We start from the raw sequence: 26876 nt of genomic DNA, 5'->3' as shown, positions 1-26876 counted from the left end.
TTTTTTTTTTTAATTGTGGCAGGAAATGGACATTACAAAGCTTTCAATTTAGGTCTTTAAAAGTCTCTAATACTAGGTTAATAATTATATCTCCAACTATACTCTGCAATGCCTAAAATAGCACATCTACATTTCTTTCATTATTGTAATGTTACTAAACCAGAAAGAAAGGGAATCTAAAAGCCCATCCCCCGTACAAACAATAATTTAAATGTCTCCTAGTTTTCTATAAATAATGGCCTAAGGAAAAGTAATGAAAGTGTGTGTGCATGCATGCGTGCATGTGTATGTCTGGTAAAAGAAACTATATTTCCCAGTCACAGTAAATAAAGTCAAGTAGGTTATAAGTCAACTTTTCACAGTCCCAGTAAATAAAGACAAGTGGGCTATGAGTCAGTGTTTAACACACTGAAAAAATGTGTTTTACAAGAAATGTACCCTTCTCCATAAAGTCAGGGGGACATGTCTGCAAGCAATTCATAAATTATCTAAATGTATACACACTTGGAAAAGCTAAAAGATTGAAAATTGGTTGTGAAGCTAAAGTGTGGTCCTCGGATTCCACTTCAGTATCACTATTTCAGGTCTAAATTCAGGTTTGCAAGTTACTTTGTTGTCTTTTCTGCTTCAGACTTCACTAAGAAAACAACTCCATTAAAAAATGGCAGCTGGAAAACCGTAATCTCGTCCTCACTTGGGGTCTACAATTTGGTACTTACAATTTCGTACCTATTCAACTGTAATCTGAAAAAGTATTATAGTTTAAAAGGACTATCCATAATTTAGGAACAGATGTCAACAATATGATTTTTAAATTAGATTTTAAACTAGTGAATTAGCAACGCTGCTTGACTACATAGAGATCATAATACCTTAAACATCAAACATATTATATTCAAATATAAAAGAACCTTAGACAAGAACAACCAATAGACTTTAAATCATTTTGAAGTTACAACTTTTCCCAATTGGGGTTCCTTATCTTAACCACAAAACACAGAACTTATTTCAGTGACCATTTTATCAATTCTCCCAAGGATGGTACATAAGAAAAAATTTAGTTCATTACATATAGTTGAAGGCAAGGTGTAAGTCTCTGGCAGAATCCAGTTGAAAAAGCCTGAATGGAGTAGAAATAAAAATAAATAAATCTGGAGACTCGTTGGCTTTTTAGTGGAAAAAAAAAAAAAAAAAAAAAAATCAGTTTCATGGAATCCTAAAGGTAGCACTGGTTAAACTGACACTGGAACACTGGGGTCCTGACTCACAGCTAAGTAAGTGCTCATTCTACTATACAAAATTTTCTCTTCATTCTATTACCTTTAGAGTGACCCAGGATAAAAGCACAAGAATTGCAAAATGTTTTGATATTAAGGAGACAGCGGCATCCACTCCCTGCACTGAGTCTCCACTCCAAACCCCATTTTCCTGCCACAAATGCATATCTTTTACCTTGGCTAATGCAATAACTCTATAAGTAGATAAATAAAACCAACAACGTTGCAGGGAGGAGGACAGAGTAAAGAAGTCAAGTCCTTAGCATGAGGTCGGTAAAGATACCGATACCAGATCTCTTGACAATTCAGTAGTGACCCAACTCAGTCATTTGTGAACAGGCCAGACTTTTTACCATCACAAGCAGCATATATTAAGCCTGCTTCTCTTATTGTATTTACTGAAGCCATTATTAATTAGCTATTTCTATTGACTTCATACCGAATTGCATTTAAAAATGCTAAATTATTAGGGCAGTCCACTTCATGGCTTTAATACAATATTTAGATCAAGCCAAAGCTTTCTTTTGCTCATTTGGAAGTCCCACTACAGTAGTTTCAAACTAGCTAAGCAAAAGTATTTTACAGCATTAAAGGAAATGAGAACCCTTAAACAGGCTGTGGTATCAGAGCTGCCTTTTTAATTATTCATTTCATCACTATGGGGGACTAAAACATTCCACAGTATGCAAGAGTATCATATGGAGATTGTTTTTGTTTTTCCCTTTTTTCACCAAAATACCAACAAATTGGCATAGATTGTTCAATTACATTATATTCTTATTTTGATTGACTATACTTCAAAAGGAGAAAATTATAAATGTGTATCCCTACATATTTAATCTTGTTTTGGTTAGAATCCACTGCTTTTAAAAACCAGCAATTAAGAGGGTACATGCTCAGCAACAGAGAACCAAGGCTGAAGGGTGGTCCCTATAAATGTCATTCTTTACCACTGGGATGGTGAAAACTCGTTGTTTGGATGGCTTTCTGGATATAATTAAGCAAATGATATGCTGAGTTTAACAAAGTGTTCTCTGACGGGACTCACTTTTCTTATGGAATGAAAAGACAACTCATTTCAAATATCAGAAATAGTTCCTCACAAACATGACACAACAATACTGAAAACTGAACTCTTTACATGTGTTTCATTTTCCAAAAATAAAACAAACCAAGACTTAAAAAAAAAAAAAAACTAAGAATTATATTTAGATGCCCAACATGCGTATTTTCTTAGAATTTTTCACAACTTGAAATTTTAAGTGACCAACCATAATGTACACCGCAAGATCATCACTAAACTAACTGAATACCAAAAAAGGGGCAAAGTCCTTTGAATGACAAACTGCTTATTTTATGGATCATTTTCCTCTAAAACATCAATAAATTATGTTATCTTTTATGGAATTACTTTAAAAATCTCATGCCACATTACCAAGTACCTACACAATAATTTAATTTGGAAGATTCAAAGTTAATGAAACTGAAGCATTTACTGTATCTCGATAAATTTTACTAAAATATTTTTACTTTATTATCAACAGTATAAAATTTGTACTTTAGCCAAATGCAAACATGAGAATTTGAGCTGGAAATGTCACACATTCAGCTACAGTTTGAAGGAACCCAATTCATAATGCATTTTATAAATAGTTAATGACTTCTATACATAAGCTAACCAGGCAAATCAAGAAATTGTCAACATTTTTAGTCTTAGTTGTCAGTTACCACTGTCTACTGGTGCTTTATATGTGGCTTCTGGAGAAGACAGAAGCTCTATGCAGTTTGTAATCTACTGCAATTTCTGGTCTGTACCATAAGACTGGAAAAGCTTCGGCTGGCAATATTTGCCACACACACACACACACACACACACACACACACACCCCACACACATATGCAGAGTTAAATGCAAGCGTACTCCACACTTTTAATTGTGCTTGTGTAAAGCCTACTCTTAACTTATACCCTTTGGTGGACTAGATGGTTAGAAAGAAAATCTACAGACCATATATGAGCTACAGAAAAAATATGACAAATAAACAACTGATTGTTACCTCTAACAAGTTAGATGCACGAGTTTCAATGGCTATTTGAAACTGATGACACAAGTGAGTTATGAATGCGAGAATTTCAGATTCAAAGCAATTTTCAACTTTCACTTGGTACATGAACAGGTCTTTTGCATACTGATTGGCTGATTTTCTTAAAGCCAAGTTCAAACAGATACACTTGCTCAGTTCTGTCTGGAAATTTGGCTTGAAATAATCTTTCTACTTGACCCAAGCCTTGACATTTCCCAACTGAACTGAATGTGTTCCTGGACAGGCACCGCTAAATTAGAAACAAAACGAATTAACTTAGCTTAAACTAATTAAAAACTGTGATCAGTGGTACCGCCTCCTGTATTCTACATGTGAAATAGAGTATATGTAACCAGAATGAGGATTCTACAGCCCAGAACTAGCAAAAGCATAACAATGAAGTTGGTTTATTACTAAAGCGTATATGAGAATTTAATTTCCATGGCGTGCACATGGCAAAGCAATTGCTTAAATTGCCTCACCTGGGAATTTAATACAATGTTATCATCAGACCAGCCACATTGTAAATAGATTTATAATGCTTTCCATGTGCCGTACTCTGTTGCATATGAATTAAGTAATGATCTGGTATTACAATAAAATCAGCTAGTTCCCACACCTGGCAGACAGGATATTTCACTAAATTAATACCCATACAGCTACATCACAAGGCATAGGAGAGGAAACCATCTCAAAGGCATTTGACTTGAGTTTTACATGGGATGCAAATACTCGATGGCTATGTAGAATGTCACCACATTGAATGGGCTGCTGAAGACAATCTGTTTCTAACATCTGTATCACAGAATTAAGACGTTCTCATTCTCATTCGATTTTGGCCTAATTTTCTTCATTCAGCACTTTAATTACTAATCAGCAATCCGAGACATTCGCAAACACTAAGCAAGCCCTTTATTCTAATCTATGTGCTGCAGACAGCCAAATAATTGATACAGAGTGCAGTATGGTTTTGGTACGTAATGAAAGAACAGCTTGTCCTACTTCCTAATCAAATGGGTCTATAGAATAAATGGTTAATAGATTTCTCCATAGGTCTAAAACAAATTACTCAGTCTGGCCAGACTTTTCCATTGCTTCTACCATGTCTTTCAGTCTCCATATATTTAATAATGCCCAAGGTTACCAGGTGATACATCTATTAAAAACCATTATGCTTTCATAGCCAAAGAATTTAATTGCTCCAAAGAATTTAACTGCTCCTGTTATAATTAACACTTTGGGATATCTACAGAATACCATGAAATTATATTGATTAGTTAGTCATATAATTGCTGGCATTCATTTCTTACCTAATTTTATCTGGTTCTAATTAAATAATATCATACTTCTGTTATTCCCAGATGGCATTTTCTAAAATGCATCTATCTTTGGCACCAAGTATTCCATTTTTAGCCTCACTTCTATTTCTCATGGACAATTTCAGCTTTTCAGCGACACACCACCCCTGCACCAGGACTCAAAAAGGCTCATCAATCCAGGACAGAAAGCTTATATATTCCAGAAAAACTAAAATGGAATTTATGAATTTTTGTTTATCCCAGTGTTCTCCATACTATATTAATTTCTAGCAAAAAGCAATTTAAGGTTAAAACATGTATCATACTACATAGCTTACAGAAAGGTAAAGTAAACTGTTAGATAAATGTTTGATCCCCGGAACATTATTAGGATGGATGAAAAAGCACAGGGTACTTAATGAAAAGAACAGAGATATCATTTCAGTATGTGATCTTGGTCGAATTAAGTTTTCTGAGCATCAGTTTCCTCATCTCTAAAATAATGGTATAGAAATTACTTCCTGGGGCTGTTGTGAAGATTTAAATATTGTAAACAAAGGGAAACCTATCCTAACACCTTGTATATGATAACTTTCAGAGCATGTTCAACTAAATATTAGTAGATAATACTGGAAAGGATGCAATAAAACTAGTAGGCATACATGGCTGAGAGTATAAATTACGCATCCTTCTTAAAAAAATCATTTACCAATACATACCAAAAATGGCTTTCAAAATCTGTATTATTTAGACTCTGTAATTTCACCATACTGTTTTGCCCAATTCCTTATTTTATGGTGCTGCAATTTTTGGATGGCTTCCAACAGTAAAAAATGTTACCATGTTTCTTTAATGCTATCAGAGAAAGTAAGTTCCAATCTGTTTCTTCTATGTAGTCATGCCTCTAAACATGGCTGGCTCTTGCTCAAGGGACTGTTTAGAGTTAAAGGTCAAGCTCATTCACTGGAAGGTGCACATACCACATGTCACCAATACTGTAGCATTAATAAAGGGGAAGTACACTTTCTGTCTATCATAAACTCATGGCCAGTGGACCATATGCAAGCCAACAGAGAAAAAATACTCACACATCCTGCTGCAAGGCAACCAACAGAGGTGGGAAAGTAGGTTACCATGAGAATGCGGAAACAATGCATTGTTCTTTAGTATGCAACACCAGAAAAAAAAAAATTTGTTTTGAAAATTTTTGTCTTTTTATCATAATCACTCTATTTTTGCTTATACTTTCAAACACATTTTCCATGTTTAAAATGGATATTTATGTTTGGGCTATAAACAATAAGATAAATTATACCACATTTCCACTTAATTACTTTTTAATATTTAGCTATAATATCATATGTGAATATTTATATGCATATCATGAGGTTTCATACATACACACACACACACACACACACACACACACAATTTAGAGACTAACAAACTCATTTGCAATCCATATGGAATAATAACTACGTTTACAATGCTAGGATAGGCTTTTATTTATACTAGGAACTCTGACCATATTGCTGCTATATCATTTAATGATTTGCAAAACAGAGAGCCCAGAAATTATGTAACTGTACTTCTTCATTTCCTCTTCCAGCATTTCTAAACTTTTGCCTGTAATTTAAATTTAGCATTAATGTTTCAAAAGGCAATGTAAGTTAGTATCATGGCCCCACTGGCTTGCATATGCTTGCAGTTTATGACTTTTGACACTGCTATTGAATATGGTGTGGCTGTGTCTTAAATCATGCTAGCTTGTCAATCAACAATTAAATTACTTCATTAAGAAAATCAGCTCATGATAGAATGCCCACATGTTGCTGTCAGCAACTGGAATAGTGTAAGTATGCAGTGGAGGAAATCTAATCCTTTAAAGTCTTTTGATATGTAAAATAAAATAACTCCATAGACTCTACTTGAAATAATCAAAATATCAAAATATTTATTATTTTGTTTGTTAATGATTTATAACTACACTATACCCCCCACTGGAAAATGTTACTCTAATAAATAAATGTTTTGCAATAGATGCTTCATATGTATTTTAAAATAAACTACTGCAACAAAGTATGTAAGTGTATACACTTAATTCGTATAATGCTAGTTTCTCTATGCATCTGCCTAGCATTGGGAAGAAAAGGGGTCATTCATTAAAAATCTGTCCATAGTCACAGTTTCAAGTCATCTTGATATCCAAGTTATCCTGAGGATTCTCTGTAACTGACACTAACTGAGGCTCCATCTAGATCAGGCTACAAATTTAGAGACAAAGGGTTCTAAGCCAGATGAATGATCTATCCAAGGCCATAAAGCTAGGAAAGATGAGACAGAACAAAGACAGAGACCATTCCTCAATGCCAGTGTTCTTTTCACTTTATTACACTGCCACTACAGGCTGGAGTCATCCTACCATCATTCTCCAAAGCCAAGGTTGGATTCACGATTCACCTAGTTCATCAGCTACAGGGTTAATTCGTCGAAAGGTTTTGTTTCTGGTCACCCTTCTCTAAAAACAAACAAACCTTTATATATTGTTATCAACAGCTAGAATATTGGACACCAATCGAGAGTTCAAGAGTGATAAATGCTTAAACTGTTTTATTTGATAGAATAAAGCATCTGATCTTAGAGGGTGACTCACAACCACACCTATGGATGTTATTTAGATATGTTTCAAGATTAATCTTCAAAGGCTGCACCACAAAGCAATAATAACCTACCTATGGTTCACTTTTAAGTGTATCACAGCTTTACACATTTTAAAAAGTTACATCTTTTTTTTTTTTTTTCAGATAGAGATGAGATCTCACCATGTTGCCCAGGCTGGTCTTGAACTCCTTGGGCTCAAGCAATCCTCCCAACTCTGCTCCCAACGTGCTGGGATTACAAGTATGAGCCACGGCACCTGGCAGTTATTTCATTCTACATTACTCTCCCCGCAAAATGCCCAACCTCTCTTTATGCTTCCCTTCACGGCCAAGCTTCTTAACCCACTTATGCCTATTGTTCCATTATTGGAACACTAAGCTTGTGGGAGTTATTTATATCCTACTGCTCAAGGTCACTGCCAACGTCTGAATGTTCCAAAAAAAATTTGCAACCTCTGGCATAAAAGGGTTAAAAGACCATTTTACGTGCACTAACTCCATTTATTCATGTTTCAGTCATTTCTCTTGGCTGTGATGGTTTCTTAGACTTACTTGTTTTTGATTACCTTGACAGTTTTGAGGAGTGCTGCTCAGGTATTTTGTAAAATGTCCCTCAGTTAGGATTTGCCTGATATTTTTCTCATGACTAGATTGGAGTCATATATTTTCCAAAGGCTGATCACAGAAGTAAAATGCCACTTTGATCACATCATATCGAAGCTACATACGATCTGCATGACTCATCACTGTTGATGCTGGCCTTGATCACTTGGCTGAGGTCGTGTTTATCAGGTTTATCCACTGTAAAGTTATCCTTTTCCTCTTTTCATGTTGCATAGCTCACTATGCATAGCTCACAGGTAAGGAGTTGGGAATTCTGCTCCACCCCCTTGAGGGCAGAGTATCTACATAAATTATTTGGCATTCTATTGCACAAGAGATTTGTCTATTGAATCATTAGTCAATCACCTATTTATATCAGTATGGCACCATGGCTATTTATTTCACATTTTGGGTTATCATCCAGTACTACTTCATTTATTTTGTTGCTCAGATTGTGCCAGTTTTAGCCACAATGGCCTCTTTGTAGTCCCTTTATGGTCCGACCTCTTGATAGTACCTGACATTGCTGCCTACTTTCTCCTTAGCAGATTCAGCACCACGGTCCCTTTGAATTCCTCCTATCCTTGGAGAAATTGTGCTTCTCTTTCTCAGTCTCCTTCATTGTAACTTCGCTCATGCTCTGCCCATAAATGCTGGTGTTCCCCTAGATCTCCATTCTTAGCCCTCTTCTCACTCATCTGAATGATTTCATTTATACCTATTGTTCAAACTATCACCTAGGAGCTGGCAAACATGTTTTCTGTATATTCTACTACAAATCCAATTCCTATTGAGCACCTTAAATAATCTAAAGGCATCTCAGACTTAACATAGACAAAGTAGAATACTATCTTTCTTCTACCTACTGCTCCACCTCCTGTTTTCCCTAATGATGGATGGTATCACCATGCACATGGTGTCCTTAGATGAAAACCTAAAAACTATCCCACTCTCTCCTTCATTACACAAATCCAAATCAATCAGCAGGCCCTATCAATTAAACCATTATTTTTCAGAATATCTACAACTGGGGCCATTGACCCTATTTCCAGAATGTTTGTTACCTTATGCATTAGCCCCCATTCTTTCTTTGTAACTGTTATTAACACATATTTCACCCCTATTTTTATATATGAACTATATTTGGGAGATATTTGGATGGAAAGACTGACATGTTTTTGGCAGAGATAAGCCAATAGGTACAAAGTCTTAGCTCCTCATTTTGGGCAGAAAAGGAGGTACCTTCTCTAGCAGAATATCAAAGCTATAAATGAATAATTGTCTAAAAATATAACTTATTTCACTATTAGTATTAAAATAGAAAGCAAACACATTCAACAAAAGCCAATATACTATGAGGAAATGGTAAGCAATAGACCATTCTGCAACTTTATAAGTCAATACTACATTTCTCTTTAATTTCAAATATAGGCATATCTCATATCAGCTGTTTTATTGTTCTCATGAGTTAGATAGTCCCATTTTTTATTATGTAGAAGCTAAAAGACCACCATTTCAAACAAGATGATGTGCATGCATATTTCTTCTTTGTCTGTCTGATTTGTGGACCTGAGGAATATGGATTACCTCCGTTATCTGCACAAGAAGGTCTGCTACAAGCCTGGCATTCCGTTTGCTTTTATCTCTGAGACCCCAAATTGTCCTGTTAGGCAACAGAGGGCACTTATCTAGATTGAACTGTCATACAAATAGATTTTTGTCAGCCATTCAATTTGTATTGGGGAACATGCCAGCAAAAACAAAACCCAGCAATTTAGAACAACAATCCTATCCTCTAGTGACAGGAACAAATGGCTGTATTTCAAATGAATAAGAATTACTATAGATCGCCCATCTTGCATGTGGGTGCTACAGAAAGAAAAATGTTCTTGAACTAATCTGTATAGTTTTTTCTGGCAGTAGTCTAATAAAAATCAAGCGCATAGTAAGCCTAATACTAAGAAACATACGGAAAAAAAAAAAAAAAGCCAAGAACAAACAGGAGTTAATTGTTATCTGAGGAGAATAAGGCTGCCTAATAAAGTTCCAAATCAAAATTCAGTGGCTAGATGAAGGTGGCACTGTGTTGCATTTTGAATCTGTTCTCTGACCTATGGTCCCTCCAGGAATGCAGGTAGTATCTCTGCCCATGAAACAGTCAATTTGAGAAGTGAGATCATAACTCTCCTTGGGCCTAAATTGAATCTGGCTCTATGTCTTCGATACCCATAAATAACAAACAAAAACTAGTAAATTCACCTCACTACAGTTAGACTATATCTCAGGCTGTCTGGAATAATAATCAGAGTTGATCTATTCAAAGTTGATGTTAACATCAAACACTAAAGGTATTGAAAATTGATAATTAAATCAGTAAAAATAAGTATTTCACAATTAAAAATGGTATGTCTACTCATCAATATCTAAAAATAATTAATTTTCTCCTCTACTATGTTTGTTTGAGTTGAATCCTGTTCCCTTTCTATAAGCCAAATCTTCATTCTGATCTTTTATAGCTAATCCTTCAGTGAAATCCAGTCTTGGACTTGTGGAATCATAAATTACTATAAGGGAAATAAGTAAACATGCAAATTCAGCCCTATGACTCTGCATCAAGCTGAAACAGAAAATAAATAAAGGTCAAAAACTTCAATTGAACCCATGTAATTTTACTAAACAGAAATCTAATTAGTTCAATTTTTCAAATGTAAACATTTACATTTTTAAAATGTTTTCTTCTATGAAAATTAGATAAGAATTTAGTACTTTCAAAATTCTGCAATATGTCACTTGGTAAAGCTGTAGCATTACATGTTGTAGCAACAGGGGCTTATGTCAAGACTTAAGACTTTACCAAAGAACAATTGCAAAAAATGATACATTCCATACACAGTCATAAAAAGGACCTCACTATTGGTAATTAAAATATGTAACAGGACAAAGGCAAGGTGGAATACAATGCTTCAAGTTACTGCTACATTTTGTTAAATAGTAGAGCTATCTGACAAAAAATACTTTTACTTCAAAGAAAGTTATAAAATTACATTACTTTAAAAACATGAAACAACAGGTTAATACTTATGGGATGCAGCAAAAGCAGTCCTAAGAGGGAAGTTTATAGCAATAAATGTCTATACCAAAAAAGAAAATAACAGATAAACAATCTACTATTACAGTTCAAGAAACTAGAAAACGAAGAATAAACTAAGCCCAAAGTTAGCAGAAGGAATGAAATCACAAAGATCAGGGCAGAAATAAATAAAATAGAGACTAGAAAGACAATAGAAAAAAATCAATGATACTAAGAGTTGATATTGTGAACAAAATAAACACACCTAGCTAAAGACTAGCAAGAAAAAAGAGAGAGATTACTCAGAAAAATAAAATTAGAATGAAAGAAGAGACATTACAACTGACACAACCAAAATACAAAGGATCTTAAGAAATTACTATGAACAATCATATGCCAACAAATTGGACCACCTAGAAGAAATGGATAAATTCTTAGGCACATATAGCCTACCAAGACAGAAGTAGGAAGAAATAGAAAATCCAAACAGAAAAATAACAAGTTAGAAGATTAAATTGGTAATAAAGTCTCCCACCAAAGAAAAGTCCAGGACTGAAAGCTTTCACTGCTGAATTCTATCAAACATTTAAAGAAGAACTAATGTCAATTTTTCTCAAACTTCCAAAAATGTGAAGTAGAGGGAATATTTTCAAATGCATTTTATGAGCCTAGCATTATCCTAATATTAAAGCCAGACAAGGGCACTACAAGGAAAAAAATACGTAGATCAACATATCTAATAAACATTGATATAAAAATCTTCAACAAAATAAGCAAATGGAATTCCAGAATACATTAAAAGAATCATTCACCATGATCAAGTGAGATTTATTCCTGAGATACAAGGATGGTTCAATACATGCAAATCAATAAATGTAATACAACATATTAACCAAATGAAGAATAAAAACAATATGATCATCTCAATGGATGCACAGAAAACACTTGACAAAAATCAACATCTTTTTGTAATAAAAAAATCTCAACAGATTAGGTATAGAGGGAATGTACCTCAACACAATAAAGTCCATATATATCAAATCCATAGCTAAAATCATTCTCCATGGTGGATCGTTAAATGATCTTCCTTTAAGATCAGGGATAAGACAAAGATGCCCACTCTCACCACTTCTCTTCAACACAGTACTTAAGTGCTGGCCACAGCAATTAGGCAAGAGACAGCAATTAAAGGAATCCTAATAGAAAAGGAAGAAGTAAAATTAACTGGAAGAGTAAAATTCTTCCAGGAAGAGTAAATTCTCTATTAACTGATGACATAATCTTATATATAGAAAACCCTAAAGATGCCACCAAAAAACTGTTTAAAATTCCTCCTGTTTTAAAAATGGAATGTGCTAGATGTCTCTATAATTTTGTTCAGATGACTGTAGAACCTGGAAAAGCTCTTGCTGCTACTGATGCATAACATACTGCTATTATTGGTCTTTTCATTCATATATACATATATTTATATATATAATTTGAATTTTTGGAAACTTTAGCTGTGCTGTCAGCTTTGGAAAAAGTATCCCAGTTTACTGTGCTGAGTTGGCATGGTACAGACATTAACAGCTAAATTGGTCTAGAAATGTCAAACTTAATTTTTTTCCATTTGTACAGGGGTAATGTGCTGTATTAATATGTAAGGTCTTGTCTACATGGGTTTGATTATAGAAACTAATAAAGTCTTCTCAAAATAATGAAAAAAAAACTGTTAAAACTGATAAATTAGTAAAGTTGCAGTATATAAAATCAACATACAAAAATCAATAGTGTTTCTATACACTAACAAGCTAATACAAAAAGGAAATTAGTAAAACAATTACATTTGCAATAGCAACAAAAAAATTAAATACTTAGGTATAAATGTAACCAAGGAAGTAAAAAACTTGTATACTGAAAACCATAAAATACTGATGTAAGAATTTGAAGAAAACACAAATACATGAAAAGATATCCTGTGTTCATGAACTAGAAGAATTAATACTGTGAAAATGTCCACAATGCCCAAAGCAATTTACAGATTCAATGCAATCTCTGTCAGAATACCACCAATTATTCTGCACAGAATTTACAAAAAAAGAATCTTAAAATTATATGGAACAAAAAATAAATCCAAATATCCAAAGCAATCCTGAGCAAAATGAACAAAGCCGGAGGCATTACATTATCTGAGTTTAAAATATACTACAAGGCTGTAGTAATCAAAACAACATGGCATTGGTATAAAACTAGACACATGGACCAATGGAACCAAACAGAGAACCAAGAACTATTCACAAAGCTTTCTTGATCTTCAACAAAGCTAACAAGAACTTACACTGGAGAAAGGACTTGCTCTTCAATAAATGGTGCTGGTACATCAGCTATCCATATGCAGAAGAATGAATCTGTACCCCATCTCTCACCATATACAAAACGAATTCAAAGTAAATTAAGGACTTAAACACAAGACTCCAGACTATAAAAATACTAGAAGAAAATCTATGGAAAACTCTTGGGGACATTGGTTTAGACAAAGAATTTTTGACAAGATCTCAAAAGCATAGGCAATAAACCAAAAATAGACAAATGGGACTTAATTAAATTAAAAATCTTCTGCACAGCAAAATAAATACCAGAGTGAAAAGACAACGTGTTGAATGAGAGAAAACACAAACTTTTCATCCAACAGGTGACTAATATTCAGAATATATAAGGAACTCAAACAATTCAACAGGAAAAAACAAATAGCCCCATTTGATAGTGGGCAAAAGGTATGAATAGATATTCTCAAAAGAAGATGCACAAATAGCCAACAGGTATATGAAAAAATGCTCAATATCACAAATTGTCAAAGAAATGCAAATCAAAATCACAATGAAATATTCTCTTACTCTAGTCAGAATGACTATTATTGACAAAAAGTAACAGATGTTGGTGAGGATGCTGAGAAAAGTGGACGGTGTTGGTGGGAATGTAAACCAGTACAGCCACTGTGAAAAACAGTATGAAGATTTCTCAACAAACTAAGGATAGAAGAACCATTCGATCCAGCAATCCCACTACTGGGTATATACCAAAAGGAAAATAAATCAATATGTCAAAGGGATACTTGAATTGGCATGTTTATTGCAGCACTATTCAGAATAGCAAAGATATGGAATCAACCTAAGTGTTCATCAACAAATGAATGGATAAAAAATGTGGTACATATACACAATGAAATCCTATCCAGCCATAAAAGAATTGAAATCATGTCATCTGCAGCAACATGGATGGAGCTGGAGGTGGTTCTCTAAAGTGAAGTAAGCCAGGCACAAAAGACAAATATTACATGTTCTCACTTATATGTGGGAACTAAAAAATTTGATCACATGAGGGTAGACGGTGGAGAGATGGAGAGATAGGTAACAGGGGCTGGGAAGGGTGAGTTAGGAGGAAGCTGGAGGACAAAGAGACGCAGGTTAAAGGGTGCAAGCATTCACTAAGAGAAGGAACAAATTCAACATCTCACAGCAGAGTAGGGTGACTATACTTAACTTGGGTGGTAGACACCCTAAATAACCTGAATTGAACATTATGCATTATATATATATGGAAAAAATCTCACATGGGCCGGGTGCAGTGGCTCACGCCTGTAATCCCAGCACTTTGGGAGTCCAAGACAGAAGGGTCATAAGGTCAGGAGATGGAGACCATCCTGGCCAACATGGTAAAACCCCATCACTACTAAAATACAAAAAATTAGTTGGGTGTGGTGGCGCATGCCTGTAGTCCCAGCTACTCAGGAGGCTGAGGCAGGGGAATCGTTTGAACCTGGGAGGTGGAGGTTGCAGTAAGCAGTGATCACACCACCACAGTCCAGCCTGGTGACAGAGCAAGACTTTGTCTCTCTCTCTCTCTCTCTCTCTCACACACACACACACACACATACACACACACACACACACACACACACACACACACACACACACAAAATCTCACATGTACCCCTAACATTTGTACAGATAAATAAGTAAGCAAATGGAGCAAAATATTAACAACAGGTAAACCCAGGTAGAGAGTATATGTCATTCTTTGTACTACTTTGTACTTTTCAGCAAGTTTGAGATTATTTTCAAATACAAAGTTTTAAATGATTTAAAGATGAAACCATTAGCAAAAAGGGGGGCAAAAGTCCCTGTAAGCTAATTTTCAACAAGTAGCTAATGTCTGAGATTAGTGAAATATCAAATAAATCCTTGATGAAATAATAGCTAATGTTAAACAAAAACATAAGACCACGATTCCTTTCAAATTCAGACAATTTAAACTGTTAATTTTTATCCCATATGATGGTATTTCCCTTTTCTGGCAATAAAATATGAGACTTTATTTGTATAGTTTTAAATTAGCAACACACTTTTACTTTTTTATTTCACCAATTAGAATGGATTCCAAATCATCCATGGTCAGAGAGGTTCAAAGTTATCATTTCAAAGTAAAAGAGTAGTATATACCATTTAAAACTGTTTGGCAATAAAGTATGAATTCTTTTTCTCCTTCATCCAACTATAATTGTTTTTGTTGTGGTGGTGGTGGTGGTTTGAGTCAAGGCCTCACTCTGTCGCCCATGATGGACAGCAGTGGCACAATCGTAGTTCACTGAAGCCATGACCTTCCAGACTCAGGCCATCCTCCCAACTTAGCCTCCTGAGTGGCTGGTACTAAAGGTGCATGCTGCCACAACCTACAAACTTTTAAATTATTTTTTTATGTTGCTGCTTTTGATCTCCTGACCTCAAGCAATCCTCCTGTCTCAGCATCCTGAAATGCTGGGACTATTTGCATAAGCCACCATGCCAGGTCCACCTTATTCTAAATTAAAAGTTTTAGGGACAACAATTCTGAATTAGATTGCTTCACAGATAAGAATAAAACATTGATGTTTTACAAAAATGCCTAGAGAAACTTAATGCAAATCTCACTGGAGTGCTTCAGCACCAACCAAAGATCTTTTACCATGCTCTTAGGTCATTGTCTAACGTTCCTGAAGAGAATACACATTTTCAGGTGTTTAGACATGTCCCCAGTAAACTTTAACTCGATTTGGCAACTAAGATATTGCTGATCTGTCTAATTTTGTGATAGCACTGGACAGGGATTGAATGTAATCCTAGTCCCTGTGAAGAACACAACAGATTTTGGTATTCTATAAATATGCAGTAATAATGGACCTTAAAGCTAGAAGGGGCCTTTAGGGTGCCTTGATCCCTCACAGCATCTTACACTGAATGTATCTTAGAAAGACTTCAGGAAGAAGGTCTCTCACCTTTCACAAGGAAGCTTACCAGCCATCACTAGTCACTGGCAGGAACGATTTTCCCAAATTAAACTTAAACCTATGGTTCTACAGTTGTACATGCAGTAGAGACCAACAAACAGTGGCGGATTATGTTTGACAAAATAGCTCCCCACAGACCTGAAGACACTTAACAACTCCACAATTTTCCATCCATAGAAAATAATCACAGGACTTTTCTTAATCTGACTAATTTTCCTACTCCTCTGACGGGAACTCCCCAGAATTTTCCCTGAATTATCTTTAGGCATGGTATCCCCAGTTGGACCCAGAGATGAACATTAGTAAATTCTCCCAGAGTCTCGCGTGAACCAAAGGGCATTGAATCTTACTCCTGATATGTAAACTTGAAGAGGTCATTCCTTTTTGCTTTTCTTATTTTTGCTCAAAGTGTATTTCATATTGTAAATGCACCTTAATTTTTAAGTTTTGCGGTTACTTAATATGATGAATTAAAAAGGCCTCAGATTTGGGCAAATGATGAGCCTGGGTTCAAATTCCAACTGTGTCCTTTTTAGCTGTGATTAAGAACTCGTAAGGACTCCAGGTCCAGCTAAGATAAAGTTAATAAAGCAGCAATTATAGTGCTTAGCACATACTAGGAATTAAAGAAAAACAACTACTATGATTATAACAATTACTATTGAGAATGCCAGCAAGTTTATTCTCTAGCATACAAAACTGTGTTTGCCTCTGAGCTCTTTATTTTAATGTGGCCTCAAATACTCGTGCCCAACACAGCCACCTCAGTCCCAATCCCACTTATGACCCAAGTGCTCCTAACCAAGACCAGGTGGCTATTCTATTCCAGTTCCTCTTGGCTCTTGTGGTTCAATTTTGCCTCCCAGTTTGGGCTTTTTTTTTTTTTTTTTTTTTTTGACATTTTTTGCTTGTATCTGAGCTTGATTTTCTCTGCTTTGAGCCTTCAGTGTTTTCTGAGGATTTAGGTTCCCATTCACCCTTTGGCTCTGTCCCTAGAAGGGAAAGTAGTTGTATAGTTTATCCCAAACTTTGAAGAATTCAGACAGTAATACAACATAAAAACTTCAAAAAGAATGAACTTCATTATCAGCACATGATTTAATAGCATGAATTAAACAATGATTCAAATTCCAGCTCTGCTATTTATTATCTGTGTGGCTGCAGAGAGGGTGTCTAACCATTCTTAGACCCAGTCTACACATCTGCATAGAGGAAATAAAAATGCATGCTTGGTTGTCATAATTAAATGGGACTCACAATATGAGCGCAGCTTCTTAACAGCTTCCCTTGAAGTCGTCACTCTTGTCTCTCCTCCTTCCTTGAGTAGAACAGATGGATGAAGAACAAGAACAAATACACTCTGACTTCTCTATTTCTGGCAAAACTATAAAATAGATATTATTCACAGACTCCAAGATAAATGGAGAGGTATCCAAAAGCCAATGAGATCATGCAGAAGCCACTTGGTGATGGTGACAAAGAGCATGAAAAATAGGAGTGCTCAGCCATAGATAAGCTCAAGAAGCACCAGCCAAAATACACTTCATAAAGACAAGGGACTTGTTCGGAAGCACAAATCTATATCTTTTGTGTGAAACAACCAACGTGAGAACAGGCTTAAGCTGGCTGCTGGCAGAAGCCTTCCTAGACACAGTTTGTTCAGAGAAGCAGAGGCAGGGCTATGTGAAGAATAACACAGGACTTCTGCTTCCCAAAGGACATAGAAAATCACAATAGACTATTGTTTGCACCTTAACAAATACGAGCTGGAGAAGCCACAAAATCAGCTTTGAAAACCTATCAGAAAGCTGATGACACAAAGACAGCTAAAGAAAGTACACTCCAGAACATCATGAACTTTTTTCTTAAAGAGAAGAGAGTCACAGCTGTTCTTATTCCTGGTGGAGTGGGGGAAACCTTCACAGATCTAAGTAAGAAGAAACCAGCCAAACTTCTGGCAAACTTTTAAGAGCTGCATCAGAGCTGGCACGATAGATTAGGATCTCAAGGAGCCTGAGTCACAGAGTGAGGTATAGGGTCAATCAACCAAAGCTTTTTCCTACAGTTCATCATTGAGTGCTCAGAGCACCATAAAAGAGCTAAGAGAGATGCCCCCTGGGTCATGCAAGACCTCTCCCAGTTGTAAGCCAGCCCTCTGAAGGAGGGGTGCAAGGCAGCAGAACTAAAGGAAGTCCATGCCACGTGCTCTGAGATCTTGGCAATTGTTGGCTTGAGGGTGGAGGTGGGGGCCAGAAGAGCTGATGGAAACCTATCTAAGGCATTCTGGCATTTCAGCTACCAAAGGTTGGAGTAGAAGGGGGCACAGAAGGGCTGAGAGAAAATATTCTGAGGTATTCAGAATCTTCAAAGGGTGTAAGGCAACTACATTTCTATGGCTTAGTCTATGCAGCAGGGCAGAGAGAAAACTTTCAAGGTGCAGAAAGCCAGGAGCATGACTGGAACATACAGAGAACTTGCCAGAAACCCAAAAAGCACTGGTGCTGTAAAGCACAGGAAAATCTCCCTCAAATGAAAGGCTTGCGGCTCAGCAGAAAAGCAGAAAGAGATCTCTGGACACTCACCAGCATTTGGAGCTGAAGCAATGCTGAAAGGAGAATCCTAACCCCAGCCTAAACACATCTGAATTAAACTAAAGCTGAAAAAGTATACACAGTTCAACTGAAGATCAGATTGACTTAACCCTTCCACCCTGGATGCCTGAAACAAAAGTAAAACTTTATTCAAAACCAAAAAAGCCAAAACAACTGCTCCCCTACTTCGCTCTCTGCTGTACTTTTATATCAAATACCTGACATACAATCAAAAATTCCAAGATGCATGAAGAGGCACACACACACAAAAATCTTTAAATACAGAAAGAAGAGAAGGAAACTGTCAAACTAAAATTCAATATCCAGTGAATATATCATTCAACCATGATGGTGAAATAAATAAAGAAAGGTTTCAGACAGAGAAAAGCTGCAAGAATTTACCTCGTGCAGAACTTACCAGAGGTACTAGGAATGCTAAAGCCAGTTCTTCAGACTGAAGAGAAATGACACTCAATAGAAATGAGATTTGCAAGAAGGAAAAAAGAGCTCCAATAGGAGTAAATACTTAGGTAAATAGAAAAGACTTTTTCGGAGCATATGTCATGAATCTCATAGCATATGCAGAAGTAAAATAGAAGACAACAGGAGCAAAATGGTGAGAGACAAGTAAATGGAATTACAGTGTGGAAGGTCTACATCGTTCATGAAGTAATACGATACTATTTGAAAGTAGACTGCAAAAACCCAAAGATTCACACTGTACTCTCCATAGGAACCACTAAAAACTAACACAGAGTGGTATGGAAGACCTCTTATCTGTGGGGCATGTATTCTAAGACCCCCCTGTGGATGTCTGAAAGCTCAGATAACACCAAACCCTATCTATATACTATAGTTTTCCCTACAGTCTTGTGCTGCTTAATGTTTTGGTCAATGATGGGCCACAGATATGAAGGCAGTCTCATAAGATTGTAATGCCATATTTTAGGGTACCTTTTCTATATTTAGATATGTTTAGATACACAAATACTTATCATTGTGTTACAATTGCCTACAGTCTCCAGTACAGTAACATGCTGTACAGACTTGTAACCTGGGACTAACAGGCTACACTATCTGGGTTTGTTTAAGTATACTCTAGGATGTTCACACAATAAAATGCCAGCAACACATCCCACAGAAAGTATTAAGCAACACACACCTATTATGTATATACATACCTCAATTATTGTGTGTGTGTGAGTGTGTGTGTATATATATATGTGTGTATATATATATATGTATGTATGTATGTATAATTTTGTTTTATAAATTAGGCACAGTAAGAGATTAACAACAATAATACAATATCTTATTATACTATACTATGGGTAACTGAAACCACAGAAAGTGAAACTGAAGATAAGGGGGGACTACTATACAACTAAACTTTTAATAATTGAGATAGCACAGAATTTTACAAACTATGTGATTTAAATTAGCCAGGCATGGTGGCACACACCTGTAGGCCCAGCTACTCAGGAGGCGGAAGTGGGAGGATTGCTTGAGCCTGGGAGGTTAAGGCTGCAGTGAGCTACGGTTATACCACTGCACTCCAGCCTGGGTGACAGAACAAGACCCCATCTCAAAAAAAAAAAAAAAAAATTCTGTGATTTACCCCACAGAAGGCAAGAAGTAAGCACCAAAGGAACAAAAAACAAGCATATACCTTAGTTTATGCACAGCCATATATATGTCAAGTATATCTCAATAAAGCTGTTTTTCAAAAAAAGAAAATAAAGTGACAACTAGCACCTACCATTATGTAACATTTTACTAGAAACACTAGCAAACATAATTAGATTAGTAAAAGAAGTTAGAAGCATAAAATTGGAAGGGAAGAGGTAAAACCATTGTTTCTTACAGATGATACAGCTGTATATCTCAAAAGTTCAAGAGAACATGTTACTATTACTGATTTTATCTTTTTAAAAAAAGAAAAATTGGAGAAAAAGAAATAAAAATTCAACAGAATAAACTGAACTACAAACAGTAAGTGGATTTAATAAGGTAGCATGCTATAAAAGTAAAACAGAAATCAAGTCATTATAAAAACAACAACCAGTGAGAACATATAGTGGAAGAAAAGTCCTCATTTAAGGTAAAAACATAAAAGACAAGACAACCAGGGTTAAACTAAATTTTTTATACTCCTGAAGTACAAAAAGACTTTCTTTTTTTCTTTTCTCGAGATAGAGTCTTGCTCTGTTGCCTAGGCTGGAGTGTAACGCTGTGATCTTGGCTCACTGCAACCTCTGCCTCCTGGGTTCCAGGGATTCACCTGCCTCAGCCTCCCAGGTATCTGGGATTACAGGCACATGCCACCACGCCTGGCTAACTTTTTGTATTTTTAGTAGAGACAAGGTTTCGTCATGTTAGCCAGGTTGGTCTCAAACTCCTGACCTCGTGATCTGCTTGCCTCAGCCTCCCAAGGTGCTGGGATTACAGGTGTGAGCCGCCTTAGCATGGCCCCTGCACAAAAAGCCTTTCTAACTATCATTAGAGTGCTGTATATGGTTATAAGCATAACCATATAAGATTAATAATTTCAACTATATAAAAAACAAAAATGTTTGAATGGCAACAAATAGAATAAACATAGGATAAATGTAGTGTCTCACTAAATAAAAGACAAATAATAAACTGGAAAAATACACGCAGATTTCATCTTTGATAAAGAACAAAGTATGAATATGCAGTAATATGAAAAAAATAAGACCTGGTGTTCCATAGATCCATAGATCAGTAGAAGGACTACAGTTAACATTAATCTATGGTACATTTCAAAACAACAGAAGAGAATAATTAGAATGTTCATAGCATAAAGAAAAATATTTAAGGTGATGGACATCCCAAGTTCCCTGATTTCATTATATACATAGATCAAATTATCATATGTACCCTAAAAATATGTACACCTATTACGTATCAATAAAAATAAACAAACACACTGCAAACTTCCTTTATTTTGAAACCCTATATTTTGTTTGTTACTAAAGAATCACGATGTAAAAACATGGAAATCAGTTATTTGGAGGATACCAACACTAGAAACAGAAAAATGAAAAAGAAGTCAAAGTTAATTATGACAAAATAAAGACGTTTAATCCTAAATTACCATTTTTTAAAAAGCACACAGGGTTATATCAGGTTGGAGTTTACGTTTTCTTGAAAAGGTTACGATCTCCCCATCCTTGAGGAAGTCAGGGAAATTTGATTCCAGTGGCTAGGGCCAACACTAACAAAGATACAGTCATGCTTCCGGTCATAAGCAGGAGTTGGGAGAAAATGAAGAGAGATGTCTATAAATCCAGTTCACTTTTAGCAAAGTAGTTCAAAATGCATGACCTGATGACAGTGGGTCCACAGTCACGTTCACATAAGAAATTCAACACATAAGCATCTGCAGGCGTCCTTCTAATAGACCATATTTATCATATTGGTTAACCATTCAATTCTATTTGATTTACTGCCTTTCTTTTTTTTATAGGGGTTGTTGACTAGAAGGTCACAGATATAACTGCAACACAGATAACAACAAGCAAACATGAATATCTAATTTATCTAGAATAAGTTAAAAAATTATGGTAGATTTAAAAAGAGTAAGATTAGGCTGGGCACAGTGGCTCAGGCCTGTAATCTCAACACTCTGGGAGGATGAGGTGGGAGGATTTGCTTGGGCTTAGGAGTTCGAGACCAGCCTGGGCAACATAGTGAAACCCTAACTCTATAAGCAAATTAGAAAAAAAATTAGCTGGGTGCGATGGCATACACCTGTGGTCCCAGCTACTCAGGACACTGAGGTGGGAGGATTGCTTGAGCCCAGGAGGTCGAGGCTGCAGTGAGCCACTGCACTACAGCCTGGGTGACAGAAGATGAACCTGTCTAAAAATAAATGAATAAATAAATAAAATAAAATAAGGATTCTAGGGAACATGGGCAGAGGGGCATTTTGCTACTTAACTCAAGGCTAGCTAATCACTTTATGCTTATTCATAAAATGGCACAGAGGATAGAATATTGTAGAAACTTGAGGGTATAGGATCATAAAAATTGAAGTAAATGTCAACTTTAAAAGTTTCCACATACAAACTATGCTATTCTAAACTCATGCATTTTCCCTTTTAAGAAAGAGCTACATTTTAGTTTCAGGAATTAGTTTAGAAAATAAGTTGCTCAATTATCTCCAACAAACAAAAACAATCTGACTACTCGATATATAAGCAAATAAGTGAATTTTCATGTAAAAGTTTTAGATTTCTGAGAGCTGGAAGCCAGGGTGGGTGGGAAAGGAGTAGCAAAAATGTTTTTACTTTCAATTAGTAATTAAATTACACAGAGTTCTTTAAAAGTATGACTATTATTATAGTATTCTTAAAAATCAAAGTATGTAAAATGTTGATCAGAAGTGGAATTTTAGAATATCTACTTTCTTAATTCTTTCATTTTTTTTTGTAAGTATATTTTAAAAACTTTAACAAAGAATTTACCTTAAGGGAGAACAGAAAGATTTAAATTTATTAAAACAGTTTACCTTGAAACACCAGAAATACTGGAATTTCAGTTATAAAACTGAAAATGTCATAATGACATAAAATAAGGATTACCACTAGTTTCAGGGAGAAAATTTTATTATTTAATAAAGCCGCAAAGTTTTATTGGCTATCTTATACTGAGACCAAAAAAGATCACGAATCTAAAGAAGATCACAGGTATGGGGTTCTATATTCATCCATTTCTTCACTTAACAACAATGCATTGAGCAGCAGTATATGCCAGGTATTGTGTTAGTCATGAAACAGTTCCTGGACTGTGAGCTCCTCGATGAGACCAAGAAAGGCAGGCATGAAGAAAATAACTGCAGTAAGTGTAAACTTGGCACACTAGAAAATGGAGGCTTATTCTGATACAGCCAAATAAAGGAAGGAACTAACTTGGTTGAATCGGGTCAAGAACAGCTTTCCAAAGAAGCAGCTTGATCTGGGGCTTATATGACAAGTAGTCTGTCAAGCAGGCAAGAAGGAAAGGAGAAACATTCCAGGGTAAGGACATAGCATGTATAAAATAGCTGAGGCCCAAAGTGTGATGTAGAACTATAGATGGTGGTGCTTTAGCACGTGCGGACAAAGGGTGAAAGGAAAAGAATTATAAGAGAAAACGGCAGGTAGAAGAGAAGGGCCCATCACAGGAGGCCTTAAAAGGCAGAATCAAGAGTCCGGCATGGAGAAGCAAACTCAGATGCCCACAGGAGGCAGGCCAACAATAAGAGTGGGTGAAATGGCAGGTGACAGTGGGGACCTAGGCAAAATAAGTTCACCCAGTAAAAAGCCACTCCACTGCAGCTATTCCCAAATTTTCCAGATCTCTTAGAATTTCAGTAGAAACTCGAAATTTGAATGCATGTGATATCTCTCAATATTTTAATGTTGGCAACCAATTTCAATGTATGAAAAACACTGAACAGGCCAAGGATATCATGTCTTTTAGGTAGATGTGACTGGTAGACTGAAACTTTATGAACTCCTATAGGTACCGTAAAGTCACAAGCTGTTTGATATAATCAGATTTATGTTTTTAAGCAGTTTTCTTTCAACTCAAAGTGGAAAACAGCCAGGAGGGCTCGACTGAAGACAGAAATCTCAGGCTTGCTTCTAAAGGTCAAGGGAGAGACCATGTGGTCCTCATTTAGAGAGCAACAGTGAAGATAGACGGAGAGATATTCTAGAGGTGGGATCCATGAGACCTAGTGGGGGTGAGGGCAAGGCAAAGAAACAAGTATGAAATGTCTTCGAGGTTTCCCATATGGGTAACTGGCATATTAGCTGGCACATCAATCAGAATAACCAACATTGTGTTAACCAGCATAATAAATGCAAGAAAAAGAAATGCAGGAAGAACAGGTTTTGGAGAAAAGTTAGTAAGTTTAATGAATTCAAGTGGGAACACTGTATTTGAATGTCTGCAGGACTGGGACGTATGAAATGGACAACTGAAAAAATGGTACAGAATGCAATGTGAAAGTCTAGGCTAGAGGTATAATTTTGATGTCGCTAATCTATAGACATCAGTGAAAGCCATGGGCATACATAAAATTAACCAGAGAAAATAAAGAGATGACAAAACAACACTGACATGAAAATGCAAACATTAAGAAGAAGGCAGAAAAAGAGAATCCAATGGAGATTGAGAACACAGACCCAGGAGGAGACCAAGGGAGCATGGAGTCAAGGAAGCTAGTTTCAAGAAGGGAGTGAAGCAAGTGCGACATAGATAACAAGCAAGACAAAAACTGGAGAAAGACCCCAGAAACAGGGGTCATATGTGACTTTAGCAAAAAAGTTTCAGAGGTATGACATCTATCATAGTATTGCAAGCAATACAATGTAAAAAACTTTAAAATACCCCAATTTTTCCTTACATATATTTATTAAATGCCATATCTCCCTTTACCTAATGTTGAAATATATGTACAGGACACAGACTAGATAAGGCAACTTTTCCCAAAGCCTGGTTATTTCTTCATTTACTTTAAACCTTTGTTGACATCTACCAGATGAATGATTGATGGTACCATCCCTCCCGCCCCCTTTCTCTTTAGATAAAACTCTACTGGATAACATTTCAGTCCCTGTGGTGAAAATAGAATAATTCAGGTAGAGACACTTAGGAGGGAAGACATTTATTAAAGTGACAGGCTACCTGAATAGAGCACCTACAACTTGAAGCAACAGTATTTCTAAGAAAATTGTTCATCTAAATATGATAACCCTTGGAAGTCACATGAACAAACAAAAAAAATGGTGGTCAAAACTCCAACTGTGTCTACTCAGTCTTTATTTCATTTGAGCCACATACAAGTCAACTCAAAAACAGCAAATTAATAGTTGCAATGAATGTATCCCACAAGCTTTATTTTTTCTTTTCTGTCTAGTTTAAATATATTTGCAAATTATGGTCATTTTGTTCCTCTAAATAGTCATAGCACATTTGATAAATGTTTTTTAACAAAGAAGATTTTACCTAAGTATGTAGGAACTCTTAAGAAGTAAGGAAATGCCACTGATCTCATTTGGTTGTGGTGGTGGCAGTGAAGAGACTGGTTTACCATGGGTTTGGAATCCATGGATAAATCAAGAGGAAAAGTATCCAACTTCAAACCAAATAAACCAACTTTAATGTTGTCACAGAATAAAGTATAAGTATATATTAACATTTTGTAAATCATAGAGTAATAGCACTTCAGAATTAGGAAACTTTTAAGAATAATTTATCCCCTTACAGATGAGGAAAATGCAGATTATGGTCTAATAAAATAAAAAGACCAATTCGTCAGTCAGCATAAACCTGGCTAGCTGCTGACGAGTCTTGTTTTAACTAAGAACTCAAGTGCATTCTGAATGCTTGGACAGAAAGCATTGATAGGTAGGACATAATCCAGTGGAGAAAGGACATACCAAGGAGCATCAAATGTTCTGAATCATAATGAAAATTATTTAGGGGTGATCTATTATAATATTTCATGCCATTTAATATAAACAATGGGGAGTCAGCAAAATAATGGCATGATTTCTTATTTTAAGAACTATAACTTTAAGAAGGGATTAATCAAATATCTTTCATCCTTTCCCATACGTAAAACTGGCACTAGTTTATGTGAGGCTGCGCATTGAGATAAACTTTAACCTATTTACATAGTCATCCAGATCTGTTTTCTAGAGCTGGAAAATATAATACAAAAACGTTAAAGTAAGGCGAGGCAGTAATTAAATGGCGTCATTTAGTTCACTAAGTAATAAAGTGTGGCTTGTGGATTTACAACTGAGAAAAGTCTCAAGCCAAAGGAGCCATCTCTCTTGGGGAGTTTTGCCTAATTTAGATTATATTTTACTCTGAAATTGAACAAAATTTAGTTAAAAGTCAATTTAATTGGTGTCAGACAAAAATAATAGTAAATATATCTTTTGAGCTTACTATGGATCAGAAATTAT

At 35.8% G+C, this 26876-nt stretch overlaps 1 protein-coding gene across 8 annotated transcripts in view; it reads right to left on the bottom strand.

Annotated features, from left to right (window-relative positions):
- Positions 1–26876, bottom strand: part of VTI1A (vesicle transport through interaction with t-SNAREs 1A) — a 374621-nt gene that overhangs the window by 298402 nt on the left and 49343 nt on the right. The gene's annotated exons all lie outside the window — the stretch shown is intronic.

This window comes from Sapajus apella, unplaced genomic scaffold, assembly GCF_009761245.1.
Source record: "Sapajus apella isolate SASKATOON/1434 unplaced genomic scaffold, GSC_monkey_1.0 scaffold13, whole genome shotgun sequence".
Classification (NCBI taxonomy): domain Eukaryota; kingdom Metazoa; phylum Chordata; class Mammalia; order Primates; family Cebidae; genus Sapajus; species Sapajus apella.
Note: the sequence above shows the minus strand (reverse complement) of the source record. Positions and strands in the feature narration are given on the sequence as shown.